Source organism: Prunus avium, chromosome 3 (genome assembly GCF_965620075.1).
Source record: "Prunus avium chromosome 3, drPruAviu1.hap1.1, whole genome shotgun sequence".
NCBI classification, from domain to species: Eukaryota; Viridiplantae; Streptophyta; class Magnoliopsida; order Rosales; family Rosaceae; genus Prunus; species Prunus avium.
Genome location: NC_142286.1, coordinates 11,142,081 through 11,164,423, shown reverse-complemented (window position 1 = coordinate 11,164,423; position 22,343 = coordinate 11,142,081). Strand labels below are relative to the sequence as shown.

The 22,343-nt window shown below is 38.9% G+C and overlaps 2 non-coding genes across 2 annotated transcripts; both read right to left on the bottom strand.

Annotated features, from left to right (window-relative positions):
• Positions 1 to 2,687: 2,687 nt before the first annotated feature.
• LOC148295619 (small nucleolar RNA R71) lies at positions 2,688 to 2,794 on the bottom strand. Its single transcript, XR_015834875.1, has one exon. It is a non-coding gene; the product is annotated as a small nucleolar RNA R71 (small nucleolar RNA).
• Positions 2,795 to 16,038: 13,244 nt separating this feature from the next.
• LOC148295618 (small nucleolar RNA R71) lies at positions 16,039 to 16,145 on the bottom strand. Its single transcript, XR_015834874.1, has one exon. It is a non-coding gene; the product is annotated as a small nucleolar RNA R71 (small nucleolar RNA).
• Positions 16,146 to 22,343: the final 6,198 nt, after the last annotated feature.

Here is a 22,343-nt window from a genome sequence, read left to right as displayed (position 1 = left end):
CCTATACGATCCTAGGAATACCTAGATCAATACATATTAAATTGGAAGCGATCCAACGGTTCTAACATATCGAACCCGGAAATTACACAATATGTAAAATCCGTTCGGGGTTCAAACGTTATCCGAATTGAGATCCGCAAATTCCTACGCGCTCATGACAACCAGGGGATCGCATTGGGACAAAATCCCCCTATGATACAGTGCCCACGCGCCGCCACACGCGCTGGCAGCGCGTGGGTGTCCAAAGCGATATCGCATCGCTGTAAAATCTTAGATTTTCGGGCCAAGACTCCTACCCTAGGTAATACACCTAATTTGGAGTCACTTTTGTTCTTGGACATACCCCAAAAAGTCGACGGAAGTGGCTGAAAACGGAGCTCGAAACCGGCAGATTTTTCAATCGCTTAATTAACTACTATAACGCAGAAATTTCTTAAAACTAACACAACCAGCAGCTAAAACACGTCGAGAGGTTAGAAAAACATACCAAGATCGCAAGATTTGGTTGTAGGAATCACCCGAACGAGCTCCGTGAAGTTTTGGGTAAAACCGGCGACTTTTCTCGATATTTCGGCGAGCACAGGCAGCGGTGGCGGCTGAGAAGGGTCGGGATGGGTAGGCGACGTCGCGCTGGTTCTTTTGGTACTAGTGCCACCCAAAACGGTGGCCGGATGTGGCGGTGGTGTCCCAAAAACCCCGACGGTGAATGATCAGTTCATAATTGTATATCATTTTGTACCCTTCTAGCTTATGATTTGGTTATGTTATTGAGTTAAACTTGTGCTTTTAATCCCTTTTCTGTTTATCATTCAGTTCATTGGGCCTTAGGTAGCAATGGTGGCTTTGGATAGGAAAAGATGCAAAATGATGCAAAAACGAGCAGACTGAGTTAGCAATTTGTTTCGGCCTTAACTTCTTCCTCCCAACTTGTATTGGCCCAAATAATATGTGGTTGGAAAGAGGAGATTCTGAACTGCAAGATGGACTACTATAACGTATCAATTGATGAAGCCAAATCACCTCTCACTCAAACTCATCCCAAATCACCTCCATATCCTTCATACATCCTTCTAGAAGTGGAGAATCTCTTGAAGAAGCACTTTACACCACAAGATCTTCAGAAAAGGGTTTTTCTACTCTTATGGCATTCATTATGTTTTCCCATTTCTGTTTTAGTTTCTTTTCCATTATGAGTAGCTAAATCCATAACTAGGGTTTCGATGTAACCTAACATGAATATTCTGGGTTTATAAGTTTGGAGTTTCAAGTTTGATTCATGATTCATGTTCTTATTCATTATGCTTATAAATTAACATGCTTGTTTGAATGATTGATCACCATTAGAACTTGTTTGTTAACTATCTTGGTTTGAATTAAGAGTAGACACCATGCTTTAATTCGAATTGAACTATGAATAGGAAGAGTATGTATGGACATTCGACAACAGGGATTAGATACATGCTTGGTTGTTTAAATTGTTCTTCTATGCTTAATGGGTTCCTAATGCTTAATTTTAGGTTAGACAACAAATGATCAAATTAGGGAATTAGGAACACAAGGTTAGGACCAAACACCATGGCCTAATCATACTTTAGCTAGAATCAATCTTTGAATCTAAATTAGACTTGTCACTTGACTCCTTATAACCCAGAATTGAATTGTTATGGTGAATCGAATGCCCTAGTCTCCAAATCAGTTTTCCAACCCTTCAAAAATCACTCTTTGTTACACTTGTTTATTTGCTTTCATTTGCAATTTCAGTTTGCTCACTTCCTTTCACAATCACAATCACTCTCACTTTAATTTCTGTTTTAGACTTAACTTCCTAACTTCTTGAATTCAGTAATCTACGTACATAACTAATTTGAACTTCTCAGTCTTCGTGGGTACGACCTCGTACTTGTCTTGCTATACTACTAATTGCCCCGTACAATTGCGAGTTAACATAATGTTAACAACAAATTTTGGCGCCGTTGCCGGGGACTGAACGAAAGTTCTTCCCTGGTTATGTGCCCAAGGTTACCCTATTCTTTTTAGTGTTTCTAATTAATCTAATTTTCTGTTTCAGGTAGTTTATGTCTAAAAGGCCATTACTTTAACAAGTGAGGTCTTCGGTCCAACGTTCTAGATCTTTGAACGCAGGACCATCATTGCAACCCAGACGAGTGACCTCTGAAATTCAGAGTCGTCTAGAAAGAGAGTTGTCAACTGCAAAAGAGCAAGCTCTGGCCACATTTTCAAGTCTTGCTCTCCACACTGAACTTCCTTGTTCTTCACTTTCAAATTCGGAAGCAAGTTCAGACCAAGAAGAAGAAGAAGAGATGGCTGCCATTGAGTTCATGGGAGAACTTGATATCCCAACAATTCCAGCATCTCCTTCAAGCATTTTGCTGCCCACTGTAGCTCGAAATTATGAGCTTAAATCTTCTCATCTTAATATGCTGCCTTCCTTTTATGGTTTACCTAATGAAGATCCATTAACCCATATAAAGGATATTTTTAATGTTGTGAGTTCTTTTCCCTTGACAGGTGTGACAGAAGATCAACTTCGAATGAGAGTGTTTCCATACACTTTGAAGGATAAGGCAAAATATTGGTTGAATTCTTTGAAGCCGGGATCACTCACTACATGGGCTGCCATTCAAAAGAAGTTCTTGGAGAAATACTTCTCCACGCAAAAGACCGACATGCTTAGGGATAAGATCTTGTTATTTGCACAGCAAGATGACGAGTCGTTTTGTGAAGCATGGGAGAGATTCAATGGGCTGCTCAACCAATGTCCTCATCATGGGATTCCATTAAAGCTTCAAATGAGTATGTTTTATAAAGGACTAACCCCTTCTAGTCATAATATAGTCACCAATTTTGCAGGTGGTTCTTTTAAAACCAAAACTCTAGAAGAAACGTACGAACTCTTTGAGGAGATAGCAATGGAGACCCAACTTACGGACACAAGAGGTAAACATGTTGTTAGTGGTTCTAATGATGCTTCTAGTGTGCAGATTTCAAAACTGGAACAAAAGCTAGATGCTCTTCTTGCATTGAACTCAAGAAACCCTCCGAAGGAAGTGAGTAGCATCTGCGAAACTCATGACCATGCTACCATAGCTTGTCCACTTGGGGCTGGATATCCAGAATTTGTGCAAGAGCAAGCTAAGGTGGTAAATTCCAACAACCAAGGTCCAAAAAATGATCCATACTCTCAAAGTTATAATCCAGGTTGGAGGAATCATCCAAACTTTTCATAGAGGAATACTCAGAATCAAGCCAATCCCCCTTCATTCCAAAAGCCACAACAAACATCATCATTGGAGGATATAGTTAGGCAGATGGCAATCAACCAATCCAATTTCCAGCAAACTACACAAGCTGCCATTGCCAAATTGGAAGTTCAAATAGGCCAAATAGCTGCTGAAATATCTCAAAGAGAGCCTGAGAAATGGCCAAGCCAAACTATGATCAATCCAAAGAACCCAGAAGCCAAGGCTATTCATGTGCTCAGATCAGGTAAGATCATTGATAATAAAGTTGATTCTAATCTTTCAAATGATGTTGTGATTGTAGAAGATGAAGAGGAGGAGACCATGGCTACGGAAGGAGACCAACTCAAAACTTCTCAATCTGCTCCTAAGGCCAAATCAGATTCTCAGAAATCCGATCAATTCCAATTGCATAAAAGGGATGACAAATTTGTGCCACCACATCTTCAAGAAGATAGATACGTGTCACCCACTCCATATGTTCCACAGATTCCATTTCCAGGCCGTCTTAAGAAAGCAAAGCAAGATAAGGCTTTTAAAGAGATTTATGATATTTTGAGTAAAGTTAATATCAATTTGCCTTTGCTTGATCTTATTGAACAGATTCCTGCATATGGAAAATTCATCAAGGACTTGAAAACTCACAAGCTCAATTTCGCTCCAAATGAAGGAGTAAAGCTCGACCAGAATGTAAGTGCTGTGTTGCAAAGGAAGCTTCCACCAAAACTAGATGATCCTGGCAGCTTTGACATTCCCATTAACATTGGAGGCAAGAAGGTTGGAAGAGCCATGTTGGACTTGGGAGCAAGCATCAATGTTTTGCCATATTCAGTTTATCAAGAGCTTGGCTTAGAAGGGATGAAGAAGACTTCAATGCGACTTGAACTAGCTGATCATTCTATAAAATATCCAAAAGGTATTGTAGAAGATATTCTAGTTCAAGTTAATACACTAATTCTCCCTGCTGATTTTGTAGTGATGGACATGGAAGACAATCCAAATGGAGATCGTGTTGATCCCATTCTCCTAGGCAGGCCATTCATGGCCACTGCAGACACAATCATCAAAGTGAAAGATAGCACCCTCTCCATAACTATTTTGGGTGAAACTGTTGAATTTAAAATGCTTAATGCTCTATCTCAACCTTCTATCTCTCTTGATTCTTGCGTTTCAATTGATGTTGTGGATCATGAGGTTTCTTCCAAAATTTTGCAGAGAAAGTCTAATGATGCTCTAGAAGCTGTCTTAACACAAGAAGAGGAAGATCTTTGTGAACTGGAGTTCCAAGAAGTGGTGGCTGCCTTAGAAGTGTTTCCGCCATACCCACCATCCTTTAGGCCACCAATCGAGCCTCTTGGACCATCATCCACGAAATTGGAGCCATCCATTGTCTTCCCACCAAAGCTAGAACTTAAACCTCTTCCCAATAATCTTAAATATACATATTTGGGTGCTAACGAAACTCTCCCTGTTATAATTGCTGCAGGTCTCTCCTCACATGAAGAAGAGAGCTTAATTAAAGTTCTAAAAGAGCATAAAACAGCCATTGGGTGGACCATAGCAGACATCAAAGGAATTAGTCCAAGCATGTGCATGCACCGGATTTTAATGGAAGAAGACAGCAAACCATCTCGTGATGCCCAAAGGAGGCTAAATCCCAACATGAAAGAGGTGGTTAGAGCTGAAGTTTTAAAGCTACTCGATGTAGGAATCATCTACCCAATTTCAGATTCTAAGTGGGTGAGCCCTGTGCAAGTTGTTCCAAAGAAGTCCGGAATCACCGTTGTGAAGAATGAGAAGAATGAGCTAGTTCCTACACGAACTGTCACTGGTTGGAGAGTTTGCATTGATTACAGGAAGTTGAACACATCCACTAGAAAAGATCATTTCCCCTTACCTTTTATTGATCAAATGCTTGAACGTTTATCTGGCCATGCTTACTATTGTTTTCTTGATGGTTTTTCAGGTTATAATCAAATTCCCATTGCTCCGGAAGACCAAGAGAAAACCACATTCACATGCCCATTTGGTACGTTTGCTTATAGAAGGATGCCATTCGGTTTGTGCAATGCCCCAGCAACTTTCCAAAGATGCATGATGTCAATCTTTTCAGATATGGTGGAACGATTCATTGAGGTATTTATGGATGATTTTTCAGTTTTTGGTTCCTCTTTTGATAATTTTCTTCACCACTTGTCTCTAGTGCTTAAAAGATGCCAGGAAACAAATCTGATTTTGAATTGGGAGAAGTGTCACTTCATGGTGAGACAAGGCATTGTGCTAGGCCATGTGATTTCAAGCAAGGGAATCGAAGTGGATAAAGCCAAGATCGATCTCATCTCAAATCTTCCACCCCCTACCTCTGTTAAAGGAGTTAGAAGCTTTCTAGGTCATGCTGGATTCTATAGAAGGTTCATCAAAAATTTCTCAAGCATTACAAGGCCATTGTGTAATCTCCTTGCTAAGGATGCTGTTTTTGAGTTTAATGAAGCTTGCATGGAAGCTTTTACTACCTTGAAGAGGGAGCTAACTTCAGCCCCTATTATCATAGCTCCGGATTGGTCTTTACCATTTGAAATAATGTGTGATGCCTCTGACTTTGCTATTGGTGCAGTTTTAGGTCAAAAGAAGAACAAGCTACCCCATGTGATTCATTATGCTAGCCGAACCTTGAATGATGCTCAAATCAACTACTCCACAACAGAGAAGGAGTTGCTTGCTGTGGTTTTTGCTTTAGAAAAATTTCGTTCTTACCTTGTTGGTTCTAAAGTAATTGTTTATTCTGACCATGCAGCTCTTAGATACTTGCTCACTAAGAAGGATGCCAAACCACGCTTGATTAGATGGATTCTCTTGCTGCAAGAATTCGATTTGGAGATTCGAGATAAGAAGGGATGTGAGAATGTGGTAGCTGATCATTTGAGCAGAATTGTGGTTGAAGAAAAAGGAGCAGCTATGCTACCCTTGAATGAGACTTTCCCTGATGAACAACTATATGCTGCCCAAGTCAAAGAGCCATGGTATGCTGATTTTGTTAATTATCTTGCTTGTGGTGTTCTTAGAAATGATCTAACTTCTCAGGACAAGAAGAAGTTCTTTTCCATGGTGAAACATTATGTCTGGGATGAACCTTTCTTATTCAAGCATTGCCCGGATCAACTCATCAGAAGATGTGTTCCAGAAGAAGAGCAAGAAAGCATACTTAGGCATAGCCACGAATTGGCTTGTGGAGGTCACTTTGGAGCTAAGAAAACAACACTTAAAAGTCTGCAATCTGGTTTCTTTTGGCCCACTCTATTCAAAGATGCGTTTAATTTTTGTGTTAAGTGTGATAGGTGCCAAATGATGGGGAACATAAGTCGCAGGAACGAAATGCCATTGAATAACATACTTGTTGTGGAGCTCTTCGATGTGTGGGGTATTGATTTCATGGGACCATTCCCATCTTCCTTTGGTTATACTTACATACTTGTTGCTGTTGATTATGTGTCTAAATGGGTGGAAGCCATAGCCACCAAAACCAATGATCATAAGGTGGTGCTGAAGTTCTTGAAGGATAATATTTTCACTAGGTTTGGTACTCCAAGGGCTGTCATTAGTGATGGAGGCAGCCACTTCTGTAACAAGCCATTCGAAGCACTCATGAAAAAGTACAACATCACCCATCGAGTCTCTACACCATATCATCCTCAAACTTCTGGTCAAGTGGAAATAAGCAATAAAGAAATTAAGCACATCTTGGAGAAGGTGGTGAACAATACAAGAAAAGATTGGGCTGCCAAGCTCAATGATGCATTATGGGCTTATAGGACTGCATATAAGACTCCCATCGGAATGAGCCCTTATCGTCTTGTGTTTGGGAAAGCATGCCACCTGCCAATGGAGCTTGAACACAATGCTTTTTGGGCCATCAAGAAGTTGAATTTTGATCTGGACAAGGCTGGCCATGTTAGAAAGTTTCAGCTCAATGAATTGGAAGAAATTAGACATGAGTCTTATGAGAATGCAAAACTTTACAAAGAACGAACCAAGAGTTACCATGACAGAAACATTCAACGGAAAGAGTTCTCCAAAGGTATGTCAGTTCTTTTGTTTAACTCACGTTTGCGTCTCTTTCCAGGAAAATTGAAGTCTAGGTGGCTTGGGCCATTCACCGTGGTCAATGTTTCTCCCTATGGAGCTGTGGAAATTCAAAACCCTAAAGATGGCTCAACTTTCAAAGTAAATGGACAACGTTTAAAGCCATTCTATGAGGGAATTTCAGCTGGCATTCAAGCAGGCCATGTGGTGGATCAACTTCCCTTTGTACCATCAACTTAGCTGATTACATAATGTCTTGCCAAGACATTAACTAAGGCGCTTCTTGGGAGGCAACCCATGTGTTCAAGAAGAGAGGTGCTTGGTAGCGGTCGACCTAATTGCATCAAGGGGGAGTTTCTCTTAACCTTCTTCTTAACTTTTCCCCTTATCTTTTGCATGTTCTCAATAATCTTTACTTTGCTTTAACATTGAGGACAATGTTCAATTCAGGTCTGGGGGTATTAAAGGTTTTCAAATTTCATTCATTTGTGTTTTCAATTTTCTTCTCTTGTCACTAATTTTTTTTTTAGAATGTCATACAATCGATGCTATGGAGCTGCCATTGAGGTTTTCATATCAGAATTTTTGCACTTCACAAAGCTTTTGCTCTTAGAATTCTGGTGGCTAAAGCACCATGCTCAAATTCTTGAAGGAGAATAGTGGAGACTACCTTAGTGAGCCATATCAAGCCTAGTTGCTTTCTTGAGAGGGTTTAAAGTGTTCTATTCCTCATCTCTGCTTATTTGCTTCAATTCACTTTAAATGATCTCATTATTCCATTTTGATTGAATACTAAGGATGATTCTCTTTTGTAGATATCATGTGCTTGCTCTCATTCATGAATGAACTCATTGAAGTGATGCTCTCTTCTGATTGGGATACATTGGACAACAAAACATGCAATGACTAGAATTATTTAAAACAATAATATAAATTCTAAGTTAGAGACCGTTATAATTTCAAAGATATTTCTTAAATTAACCAATAATTTGTAATTATAATTACTTAATTACAGGAATAATTGCAAGCAACTAGTTCTGTGTTTGAATCTCCCCTGCATCCATATGAGGTTCTGTGTAACTGTGTTCGAATCTCCCCTCCTCTAATCGCTTGTATCCAAAATAAATAAATAACTGCCCCAAATTCAAATGCCCTTCCCAATCAATAAAAAGAATAAATTATAATTATATTCACAACCAAATCATCAAAGTTATTTATTCTCGAATTGCATTGATGGTTACCTACTACATGATTGAATAGTCCAACTTCTATGCAACTCCACGTAGAAAAGTAGAAGGGTTGGAACATTCCACTTTGGGTCTTGGTTCCACACATATTGGACTCCAACAACAAATGCAAAAAAGCATACAATTTGAAATGACCGGCGTACTTTCTTGTCGGTGCATGCCTGGTTATGCATTGCATTGCATTGCATGTACCCTCTTGTCCTCCATAGTCAAAGCCGCCCCCGCGTCTAAGACTCTAGCAAGTCTTGCCTTTTGTTTTTCTTCTACTCCAGAGCTTTTATTTATAGGCTTGAATTCATGTATCGTTTCCATATATTCTCATTATTCATCAGTGACCTATACAATACAATTTGGTAAATTAAGAGACAAAAGGCGACAGAGAGAGAGAGAGAGAGAGAGAGAGAGAGAGAGAGAGAGAGAGAGAGAGAGAGAGAGAGAGAGAGAGAGAGAGCAAAATGGTGGTTGTTTTTGGTGTCTTTGTGGCCGTGTTTGTGCACCATTATTTGTGCTTAATTTATTGATTACATATTATTTAAATATAATAAATATAGATTGGTGATTTCCCTACTCCAATTTTATCCACTTACACTCCATTTTATAACTAAAAAAAGAGTATAAATGGATAAAATTGGAGTGGAGAAATTATTACCCTAAATATAAAACCACTTTATTATCCTTGACAGCTAAAGGTAACTTTTCAATTTTCCCGAGTAATTAAATATTTAATAAATGTATTTTACTTTCCAATACACATTTAAACTGTCTCTTTTCTCTCTTCCCCTAGAATGTCCCACGTATGTTTTCATCTTCCAAGCGTATGATATGACCAGTATGGCCATGGCCCACACTCAACATTTTTTTTTTCTTCCCTTTTCTTTCCTTTCCTTCTCTCTTCTCTCTCTGTTTCCTTTAATTTTTTTTTTCTTGCGTCTATCCCTTCTCTCTCTCTCTCTCTCCCTCCCTCCGCCCTCTTTTTTTTTTTTAAAATTTTTTTAAATTTTTTAATTTTTAATTTTCTTCTTCTTCCTCTTTCAGGATCTATTAAGGATTCAGTTGTGGGAATGAAGGATGGAATTGCTCAATACTTACTCGCATTTAAGGACTTATAATTAACTTTGCAAGGCCTTGCCATATGTATTTACACAGAGACAGAGCTTGAATTTGAATTCAGGAATGGAAATACTGTTGACTTTGAACAATATGTTGTAAAATTGGCTAATATAATATTTTAAATGATTTTTTGGAAAATGAAAGGTAATTAGAAATTTTTTTTTTTATAGGAATATAATACACAAGCTATACACTCACTTATTATACAAATACAAATACAAATATAAATACGATAATTAATATATGTCAGTCAAATCAAATAACAAAATAAAAATATTGTGATTTGACATGATGTTCAACTCTTAATTGCAGCTATAGAAAGTCAATAATTTGTGTCACCAAACTCTCTCATTCGTAAAAAAGAGCAAAAGTCACAGAGGCATATGTAACTAACACTCTATTTGTAATTGCATAGTGACTGTTGGCTTTTGTCACTAAAAATCGTAACTAATAAGGGCAATAGTCACGCAAAACATAGTAACTACTGCCTTTTTTTTTTTTTTTGGGGTAGTGAAAAACAAGAACAGACAACAAAAGCATTTCTTGTGTGGGATTGTGTGCAAATTCAATCCCAACTTCTAAACTATTTCTACACCCAATCATCAGCAAAAATAAGTACGAAATCCGTTTGTTAATTGAGTGGCAAGGGTTCTGGTCACTCAGACCACAAAGTGTCTCGACGTATGCACCTCAACCTTCCTAAACCATTTTCTATCAAGTGGTATAACTTATTCGATTGTTCTCTTGTTAGTTGACCAAACACAGATTTCTCCGATTTGATTTTTGATTTAAACTCTTTTTGTTGGAAATAATAAGGAAAATGTAGAAATACTTAGTGTTGTACAACACTTATTTGTCAAATTCTTCCTCGAAACTCGAGATGAATCCTGTGGAAATTTTTCAACATCACACCAATGCTGGGCCCACTTACTAAAAAATTTAGCCTCTTTTCCAAATTAAGGGAAAAGAGCACAAGACTTTCTGCCGAAATTTTGGCAGAGTCTCCCCTGTAAATTGAACATTCCCCAAAAATTCCAACCTACATAAAACACATTTTAAAACACCAACTGGCAGCATGCACAAGTTAACAACATGCAATCACATAATAGGCCTCCGGCCTTCAGATAATTCAAAACCAAACCAGCAAGGTTCTTAAGTCGGATAATACATAAACCATACCATTCATGATCTCAAACAATTATACGATTACTCCCAAAAATCATTAGACCGAATTCAAATCCATTAACCACATCAAAAATCCGATAACACATTCAGAATCGATCAAACCTTTTAAATGTAATAATATTCCGCGGCTGCACCTGGTGAGACCCCAGGCTGCCTACGTACCCTTGGACAAGGGATCAAGCCACACGTAGTTCTCATCATCAATGGCCACAACTCCGATAATATACCATTATTTAAAGCAGAACCAACAATACATTTCAGATTTATCACCATCCAAATTCCAACAAAACACAATGAACACATTCTCAAACTCTTCATTTATATCAAATCAACCCTGCAACCATACCCTATCCAAGGCGTATGTACATGGAACACATTATCAATTTCTTCCCTTTATATCAATTCTTTCCACGCAACCATACCCTATCCAAGGCGTATGTTGCCGAACAACACTTCCCAATCCAGGGCTTAAACATTCATACATGTACAAACTCACAAATCTCAAACCAGAATCAAAACCACATATACATATATGTATTATAATAACACCCACCTCTCACCATCATCATGTACCAGGGGAAACAATCCAACCGGGGATTGTTGACTAGCTCACAAGTATCCGGCCTCAAACGCCCATGTGGCTAGGGACGAGCCGTCCAACTGGGGGACTAACTCTCAGTCAGCACGTACGGACGAAGAATCAAGACCCGTACGCCTGAAAACAGCCCTACGCGCGCAGACTACCTAATCAAGGGTCTACAACAACATCCCGTCAAGGATGCCCCGGGTTCCGTCATATCCATACCATATCCACAATTTCCATGTATCAGTATCCAAGGGAAGGTACATGTGATGTTGCACATCATGTACTGGGGAAAACAGTCCAACAGGGGATTGTTGACTAGCTCACAAGTATCAGCCCTCAAACGGACTATGTGGCTAGGGACGAGCCATCCAACTGGGGGACTAACTCTCAGCCAGCACGTACAGACGAAGAATCAAGACCCGTACGCCTGAAAACAGCCCTACGCGCGCAGACTACCCAATTAAGGGTCTACAGCGACACCCCGTTAAGGTATGCCCCGGGTTCCGTCATATCCAAACCATATCCATGTATCCCAGTGTCCATATCCACTGTTTCCAAGTATCATCATCCAAGGGGGGAGGTACGTATGATGGTGGAGTTCGTAATCCTTATATAAATATTATAAAGTAATATTCCCTTCCTTAAACCAATTTTTCCCAAGGCATCGTATTAAGAAGACATCCGAAGGCCCTGGACAAACTCCGACGGGCCTGGGCAAAATAAATCTCCGAAGGGCCTGGACAAACTCCGACGGGCCTGGGCAAAATAAATTCTCAAACATAAAACCCATAATCGGGGAGATACCTAAGATAGTGCTAATAACACTCAAATTAACATTCTAAGTACCCCACACAACTCAACAAAGATAGCACTTTCTCAATTATTATATATAAACTCAAGACACTCGAATATGTCAAACCCACATATATCACAAATACTTTACAAAAAATAAAGAATTCAACTATTAAATATAAACGGAATTTAAATAAACCATTAAATTCAAAAGTATAAGATTTCCATCACAAAACCATAAAAATAAACTCAATGACCCTCAAAATCAACATAAAAAAAAAGACGGTCGAAACTCATCCTAAAGGGTCGTTCTAATACTCCTCGAAGAGTGAAACTACCTCGGAAGACTTACGGTTAACCAAGGGTCTAACCTCCCAAATTTGGCCAACCGGGCCCGCGGAGCCCACGATCTCCGTTTTACGAACTGAAAGTTCCTATAGGTTCCACCAGGTCTAGGATACCCATCCTACAAGTTTGGTCCAGATCGGACGGTCGGATCGCTCGCAATCGCATGATCGGACGGTTATCGAAAAACGCAAACTTTAACTTATTAAATCGGAACATCCGCAGCTCCGATTCCCAATCCGCAAATTCCTATTCGATCCTAGGAATACCTAGATCAATACATATTAAATTGGAAGCGATCCAACGGTTCTAACATATCGAACCCGGAAATTACACAATATGTAAAATCCGTTCGGGGTTCAAACGTTATCCGAATTGAGATCCGCAAATTCCTACGCGCTCATGACAACCAGGGGATCGCATTGGGACAAAATTCCCCTATGATACAGTGCCCACGCGCCGCCACACGCGCTGGCAGCGCGTGGGTGTCCAAAGCGATATCGCATCGCCGGAAAATCATAGAATTTCGGGCCAAGACTCCTACCCTAGGTAATACACCTAATTTGGAGTCACTTTTGTTCTTGGACATACCCCAAAAAGTCGACGGAAGTGGCTGAAAACAGAGGTCGAAACTGGCAGATTTTTCAATCGCTTAATTAACTACTATAACGCAGAAATTTCTTAAAACTAACACAACCAGCAGCTAAAACACGTCGAGAGGTTAGAAAAACAAACCAAGATCGCAAGATTTGGTTGTAGGAATCACCCGAACGAGCTCCGTGAAGTTTTGGTTAAAACCGGAGACTTTTCTCGATATTCCGGTGAGCACAGGCAGCGGTGGCGGCTGAGAAGGGTCGGGATGGGTAGGCGACGTCGTGCTGGTTCTTTTGGTACCGGTGCCACCCAAAACGGTGGTCGGATGTGACGGTGGTGTCCCAAAAACCCCGGCGGTGAATGATCAGTTCATAATTGTATATCATTTTGTACCCTTCTAGCTTATGATTTGGTTATGTTATTGAGTTAAACTTGTGCTTTTAATCCCTTTTCTGTTTATCATTCAGTTCATTGGGCCTTAGGTAGCAATGGTGGCTTTGGATAGGAAAAGATGCAAAATGATGCAAAAACGAGCAGACTGAGTTAGCAATTTGTTTCGGCCTTAACTTCTTCCTCCCAACTTGTATTGGCCCAAATAATATGTGGTTGGAAAGAGGAGATTCTGAACTGCAAGATGGACTGCTATAACGTATCAATTGATGAAGCCAAGCCCAATCCGTGAGCCCATCAAAATGCACACCATGCTCAGGATTGCAACTGCCAGCTTTTGAGCTTTGTCACCTCCTTTAAGCCATGTGCCTCATCCCAGCTGTAACTGACTTTGGACCCAACATAATGAGCAAAAGGCAGCCACAAATTGAGCACCTTTGAAAACCCATGTGAAGAAAGCTTGAGGTGCAGCAAAAAAAGTATGGGATGGAATTGATTCCAACCACACTAACATAGACAAGTTGAAGTGAGAGTTATGGGTTGTATTAAAAGAGGAATGCTGGTGTTGGAATTCATCATGATGTTCCTCCCTCTTAGCCCTATAAATAGAGAAGTCTTCAAGCTACAAAATTCACTTCAGCCATCCTCCACACTTCCATCATCCCATCAACCCCATACACTCCAGAAATCAACCCAATACTCTAAACTGCCCCAAATCACCAAAACAGCTCCAGAAAGCCTCCCTTCCATTTCCTACGAATTTCCTCTCTCTCAACCATCACCACTCACTCAAACTCATCCCAAATCACCTCCATATCCTTCATACATTCTTCTAGACGTGGAGAAGCTCTTGAAGAAGCACTTTACACCACAAGATCTTCATAAAAGGGTTTTTCTACTCTTATGGCATTCATTATGTTTTCCCATTTCTGTTTTAGTTTCTTTTCCATTATGAGTAGCTAAATCCATAACTAGGGTTTCGATGTAACCTAACATGAATATTCTGGGTTTATAAGTTTGGAGTTTCAAGTTTGATTCATGATTCATGTTCTTATTCATTATGCTTATAAGTTAACATGCTTGTTTGAATGATTGATCACCATTAGAACTTGTTTGTTAACTATCTTGGTTTGAATTAAGAGTAGACACCATGCTTTAATTCGAATTGAACTATGAATAGGAAGAGTATGTATGGACATTCGACAACAGGGATTAGATACATGCTTGGTTGTTTAAATTGTTCTTCTATGCTTAATGGGTTCCTAATGCTTAATTTTAGGTTAGACAACAAATGATCAAATTAGGGAATTAGGAACACAAGGTTAGGACCAAACACCATGGCCTAATCATACTTTAGCTAGAATCAATCTTTGAATATAAATTAGACTTGTCACTTGACTCCTTATAACCCAGAATTGAATTGTTATGGTGAATCGAATGCCCTAGTCTCCAAATCCGTTTTCCAGCCCTTCAAAAATCACTCTTTGTTACACTTGTTTATTTTCTTTCATTTGCAATTTCAGTTTGCTCACTTCCTTTCCCAATCACAATCACTCTCACTTTAATTTCTGTTTTAGACTTAACTTCCTAACTTCTTGAATTCAGTAATCTACGTACATAACTAATTTGAACTTCTCAGTCTTCGTGGGTACGACCTCGTACTTGTCTTGCTATACTACTAATTGCCCCGTACAATTGTGAGTTAACATAATATTAACAACAAATTTTGGCGCCATTGCCGGGGACTGAACGAAAGTTCTTCCATGGTTATGTGCCCAAGGTTACCCTATTCTTTTTAGTGTTTCTAATTAATCTAATTTTCTGTTTCAGGTAGTTTATGTCTAAAAGGCCATTACTTGAACAAGTGAGGTCTTCGGTCCAACGTTCTAGATCTTTGAACGCAGGACCATCATTGCAACCCAGACGAGTGACCTCTGAAATTCAGAGTCGTCTAGAAAGAGAGTTGTCAACTGCAAAAGAGCAAGCTCTGGCCACATTTTCAAGTCTTGCTCTCCACACTGAACTTCATGGTTTTTCACTTTCAAATTCGGAAGCAAGTTCAGACCAAGAAGAAGAAGAAGAGATGGCTGCCATTGAGTTCATGGGAGAACTTGATATCCCAACAATTCCAGCATCTCCTTCAAGCATTTTGCTGCCCACTGTAGCTCGAAATTATGAGCTTAAATCTTCTCATCTTAATATGCTGCCTTCCTTTTATGGTTTACCTAATGAAGATCCATTAACCCAAATAAAGGATATTTTTAATGTTGTGAGTTCTTTTCCCTTGACAGGTGTGACAGAAGATCAACTTCGAATGAGAGTGTTTCCATACACTTTGAAGGATAAGGCAAAATATTGGTTGAATTCTTTGAAGCCGGGATCACTCACTACATGGGCTGCCATTCAAAAGAAGTTCTTGGAGAAATACTTCTCCACACAAAAGACTGACATGCTTAGGGATAAGATCTTGTTATTTGCACAGCAAGATGACGAGTCGTTTTGTGAAGCATGGGAGAGATTCAATGGGCTGCTCAACCAATGTCCTCATCATGGGATTCCATTAAAGCTTCAAATGCGTATGTTTTATAAAGGACTAACCCCTTCTAGTCATAATATAGTCACCAATTTTGCAGGTGGTTCTTTTAAAACCAAAACTCCAGAAGAAACGTACGAACTCTTTGAGGAGATAGCAATGGAGACCCAACATACGGACACAAGAGGTAAACATGTTGTTAGTGGTTCTAATGATGCTTCTAGTGTGCAGATTTCAAAACTGGAACAAAAGCTAGATGCTCATCTTGCATTGAACTCAAGAAACCCTCCGAAGGAAGTGTGTAGCATCTGCGAAACTCATGACCATGCTACCATAGCTTGTCCACTTGGGGCTGGATATCCAGAATTTGTGCAAGAGCAAGCTAAGGTGGTAAATTCCTACAACCAAGGTCCAAGAAATGATCCATACTCTCAAAGTTATAATCCAGGTTGAAGGAATCATCCAAACTTTTCATAGAGGAATACTCAGAATCAAGCCAATCCCCCTTCATTCCAAAAGCCACAACAAACATCATCATTGAAGGATATAGTTAAGCATATGGCAATTGATCGGTTCATAATTGTATATTATTTCTTACCCTTCTAGCTTATGATTTGGTTATGTTTTTGAGTTAAACTTGTGCTTTTAATCCTTTTTGTGTTTATCTTTCAGTTAATTGAGCTTTAGGTAACAATGATGGCTTTGGAGAACATAATTCATGCAATTCAAGCATGTTAAGGCCTAATTTGGATGAATTGATGAAGAGCTTAAAGACAAATTCATTATGGCTACAGCCCCCTGCCAGTCCAGTTCCGTAGGTCATATTGCAAGCTTTGTTTCAGCAACCTACATAGCTCGAATGAGGCCACATTCTTCATGAAAGTTGTTCCAATTGGTGTTTACTATAACATATCCAAAATTCAGCCCCATTGGATAAATCTGGAGTCCGTTACCTAGCAAACACAGAACCATGCTCAGGATGGATCTTATCAGCGCGGAAAATGAGTTAGCAATTTGTTTCGGCCTTAACTTCTTCCTCCGACCTTGGATTGGCCCAAATAACATATGGCTGGAAAGAAGACATTCTGAAATTCAATTTCGAGTGCTTAAAGTCCTAATTTGATTAAGAGAAGCCCAAGTTGTAAGCCCTTGAAGTTGCTGGTCATGCTGACCTCAGCATGTGCTGGTTGGATGCTTGGTCATGGTGAGCTAGGTATGAGCTATCATTTCTGGTTGGAAGCTTGGTCATGGTGACATGAAGATGAGCTAGGGCTGCTGGTGGGATCTATTGGTGAAGTGCATCAACCAATTCAAGAATTTCTAATACAAGTGCATCAACCAATTCAAATTTTCTAATACAAGTGCATCAACCATTTCAAATTTTATAAAACAAGTGTTGTATGCATTAGCCATATTGAATTCAGATTTTTCACTTCCTTAGGCCTATAAATAGGGAGGTTCTCTAAGCTTGTAAACACACCCCAAGGGGGGGAGCTCTCAAACACTTCTCTAGAGCTCCCTTCCCTTCTCTCCCTCAAATTCTCTTAATTTTGCTTTCTAGTTCTCAATTCTAGCTTTCCTTTTGCTTCTTAGTTGTAGTTTATTTTTCTTTGTAATGTAAATTCTTTTCTTAAAGTTTTCAAGTTGAATTAGTTTCCAAGTTTCAATTATGGTTTTTGTTCTTATTCATTATGCTTATAAGTTAATATGCTAGTTTGAATGATTGATCACCATTTAGGCTTGCATGTTAGCTATCTTGGTTTGAATTAAGAGTATACACCATGCTTTAATTCGAATTGAACTATGAATAGGAAGAGTATGTATGGACATTCGACAACAGGGATTAGATACATACTTGGTTGTTTAAAATGTTCTTCTATGCTTAATGGGTTCCTAATGCTTAATTTTAGGTTAGACAACAAATGATCAAATTAGGGAATTAGGAACACAAGGTTATGACCACACACCATGGCTTAATCATACTTTAGCTAGAATCAATCCATTAATCTAAATTGAACTTGGGAACTTATTTGCTTGAGTTACTTATTTCTTTCTTCCTTGTTTTATGTTCTTTGTTTTTGTTTCTATTTTGTGTAGGGAAACTAAATTGGATCATTCAATCACCAATCCCTGTGGAATCGACCTCGCACTTACATATGCTATACTACCAACGGTTCGTGCACTTGCGAGTATCACAAGTTGAGGATGCAGCTTAATCCATTTTGGTGGAGCTAAATCTACGCAACAGCAATCAACCAATCCAATTTCCAGCAAACTACACAAGCTGCCATTGCCAAATTGGAAGTTCAAATAGGCCAAATAGCTGCTGAAATATCTCAAAGAGAGTCTGGGAAATGGCCAAGCCAAACTATGATCAATCCAAAGAACCCAGAAGCCAAGGCCATTCATGTGCTCAGATCAGGTAAGATCATTGATAATAAAGTTGATTCTAATCTTTCAAATGATGTTGTGATTGTAGAAGATGAAGAGGAGGAGACCATGGCTACGGAAGAAGAACAACTCAAAACTTCTCAATCTGCTCCTAAGGCCAAATCAGATTCTCAAAAATCCGATCAATTCCAATTGCAAAAAAGGGATGACAAATTTGTGCCACCACATTTTCAAGAAGATAGATACGTGCCACCCGCTCCATATGTTCCACAGATTCCATTTCCAGGCCGTCTTAAGAAAGCAAAGCAAGATAAGGCTTTTAAAGAGATTTATGATATTTTGAGTAAAGTTAATATCAATTTTCCTTTGCTTGATCTTATTGAACAGATTCCTGCATATGGAAAATTCATCAAGGACTTGAAAACTCACAAGCTCAATTTCGCTCCAAATGAAGGAGTAAAGCTCGACCAGAATGTAAGTGCTGTGTTGCAAAGAAAGCTATTGTGTAGATTTAGCTCCACCAAAATGGATTAAGCTGCATCCTCAACTTGTGATACTCGCAAGTGCACGAACCGTTGGTAGTATAGCATATGTAAGTGCGAGGTCGATTCCACAGGGATTGGTGATTGAATGATCCAATTTAGTTTCCCTACACAAAATAGAAACAAAAACAAAGAACATAAAACAAGGAAGAAAGAAATAAGTAACTCAAGCAAATAAGTTCCCAAGTTCAATTTAGATTAATGGATTGATTCTAGCTAAAGTATGATTAAGCCATGGTGTGTGGTCATAACCTTGTGTTCCTAATTCCCTAATTTGATCATTTGTTGTCTAACCTAAAATTAAGCATTAGGAACCCATTAAGCATAGAAGAACATTTTAAACAACCAAGCATGTATCTAATCCCTGTTGTCGAATGTCCATACATACTCTTCCTATTCATAGTTCAATTCGAATTAAAGCATGGTGTATACTCTTAATTCAAACCAAGATAGCTAACATGCAAGCCTAAATGGTGATCAATCATTCAAACTAGCATATTAACTTATAAGCATAATGAATAAGAACAAAAACCATAATTGAAACTTGGAAACTAATTAAACTTGAATACTTAAGAAAGAATGTACATTACAAGAAAAATAAATTACAACTAAGAAAACATTAAAGAAAGCTAGAATTGAGAACTAGAAAGCAAAACTAAGAGAATTTGAGGGAGAGAAGGGAAGGGAGCTCTAGAGAAGTGTTTGAGAGCTCCCCCCCTTGGGGTGTGTTTACAAGCTTAGAGAACCTCCCTATTTATAGGCCTAAGGAAGTGAAAAATCTGAATTCAATATGGCTAATGCATACAACACTTGTTTTATAAAATTTGAAATGGTTGATGCACTTGTATTAGAAAATTTGAATTGGTTGATGCACTTGTATTAGAAATTCTTGAATTGGTTGATGCACTTCACCAATAGATCCCACCAGCAGCCCTAGCTCATCTTCATGTCACCATGACCAAGCTTCCAACCAGAAATGATAGCTCATACCTAGCTCACCATGACCAAGCATCCAACCAGCACATGCTGAGGTCAGCATGACCAGCAACTTCAAGGGCTTAAAACTTGGGCTTCTCTTAATCAAATTAGGACTTTAAGCACTCGAAATTGAAGTTCAGAATGTCTTCTTTCCAGCCATATGTTATTTGGGCCAATCCAAGGTCGGAGGAAGAAGTTAAGGCCGAAACATATTGCTAACTCATTTTCCGCGCTGATAAGATCCATCCTGAGCATGGTTCTGTGTTTGCTAGGTAACGGACTCCAGATTTATCCAATGGGGCTGAATTTTGGATATGTTATAGTATACACCCATTGGAACAACTTTCATGAAGAATGTGGCCTCATCCGAGCTATGTAGGTTGCTGAAACAAAGCTTGCAATATGACCTACGAAACTGGGCTGGCAGGGGACTGTAGCCAAAATTGTGTTTGTCTTTAAGCTCTTCATCCATTCATCCAAATTAGGCCCTAACATGCATGGATTGCATCATTTACTATCCAAAGCCATCATTATTACCTAAAGCTCAATGAACTGAAAGATAAACACAAAAAGGATTAAAAGCATAAGTTTAACTCAAAAACATAACCAAATCATAAGCTAGAAGGGTACAAAATGATATACAATTATGAACCGATCAAAAGCTTCCACCAAAACTAGATGATCCTGGCAGCTTTGACATTCCCATTAACATTGGAGGCAAGAAGGTTGGAAGAGCCATGTTGGACTTGGGAGCAAGCATCAATGTTTTGCCATATTCAGTTTATCAAGAGCTTGGCTTAGAAGGGATGAAGAAGACTTCAATGCGACTTGAACTAGCTTATCATTCTATAAAATATCCAAAAGGTATTGTAGAAGATATTCTAGTTCGAGTTAATACACTAATTCTCCCTGCTGATTTTGAAGTGATGGACATGGAAGACAATCCAAATGGAGATCGTGTTGATCCCATTCTCCTAGGCAGGCCATTCATGGCCACTGCAGACACAATCATCAAAGTGAAAGATAGCACCCTCTCCATGACTGTTTTGGGTGAAACTGTTGAATTTAAAATGCTTAATGCTCTATCTCAACCTTCTATCTCTCTTGATTCTTGCTTTTCAATTGGTGTTGTGGATCATGAGGTTTCTTCCAAAATTTTGCAGAGAAAGTCTAATGATGCTCTAGAAGCTGTCTTAACACAAGAAGAGGAAGATCTTTGTGAACCGGAGTTCCCAGAAGTGGTGGCTGCCTTAGAAGTGTTTCCGCCATACCCACCATCCTTTAGGCCACCAATCGAGCCTCTTGGACCATCATCCACGAAATTGGAGCCATCCATTGTCTTCCCACCAAAGCTAGAACTTAAACCTCTTCCCAATAATCTTAAATATACATATTTGGGTGCTAACGAAACTCTCCCTGTTATAATTGCTGCAGGTCTTGTTGTGTGGATACAGCTGCACCAAAATGGATTCAGTTGCATCCTCAACTTGTGATACTCGCAAGTGCACGAGCCGTTCGGTAGTATAGCATATGTAAGTGCGAGGTCGATCCCACGAGGATTGGTGATTGAATGATCCAATTCATTTTTCCTACACAAAACAGAATTGAAAAAGAAAGGAAATAAATAAAACAAGGAAGAAAGAAATAACTAACTCAAGCAGATAAGTTCCCAAGTTCAATTAGATTAATGGATTGATTCTAGCTAAAGTATGATTAAACCATGGTGTTTGGTCATAACCTTGTGTTCCTAATTCCCTAATTTGATCATTTGTTGTCTAACCTAAAATTAAGCATTAGGAACCCATTAAGCATAGAAGAACAATTTAAACAACCAAACATGTATGTAATCCCTGTTGTCGAATGTCCATACATACTCTTCCTATTCATAGTTCAATTCGAATTAAAGCATGGTGTCTACTCTTAATTCAAACCAAGATAGCTAACATGCAAGCCTAAATGGTGATCAATCATTCAAACTAGCATATTAACTTATAAGCATAATGAATAAGAACAAAAACCATAATTGAAACTTGGAAACTAATCAAACTTGAAACTAAAGAAAAGAATTTACATAATGAAAAGTAAAGTGGAACTAAGAAAAACTTAAGGAGAATTTCAGCACAAATATTTCATTACTACAATTGAAAACTAGAAAATGAAACTAAGAGAATTTGAGGAAGAGAAGGGAAGGGAGCTCTAGAGAAGTGTTTGAGAGCTCCCCCCCTTGGGGTGTGTTTACAAGCTTAGAGAACATCCCTATTTATAGGCCTAGGGGAAGTGAAAATCTGAATTCAATATGGCTAATGCATA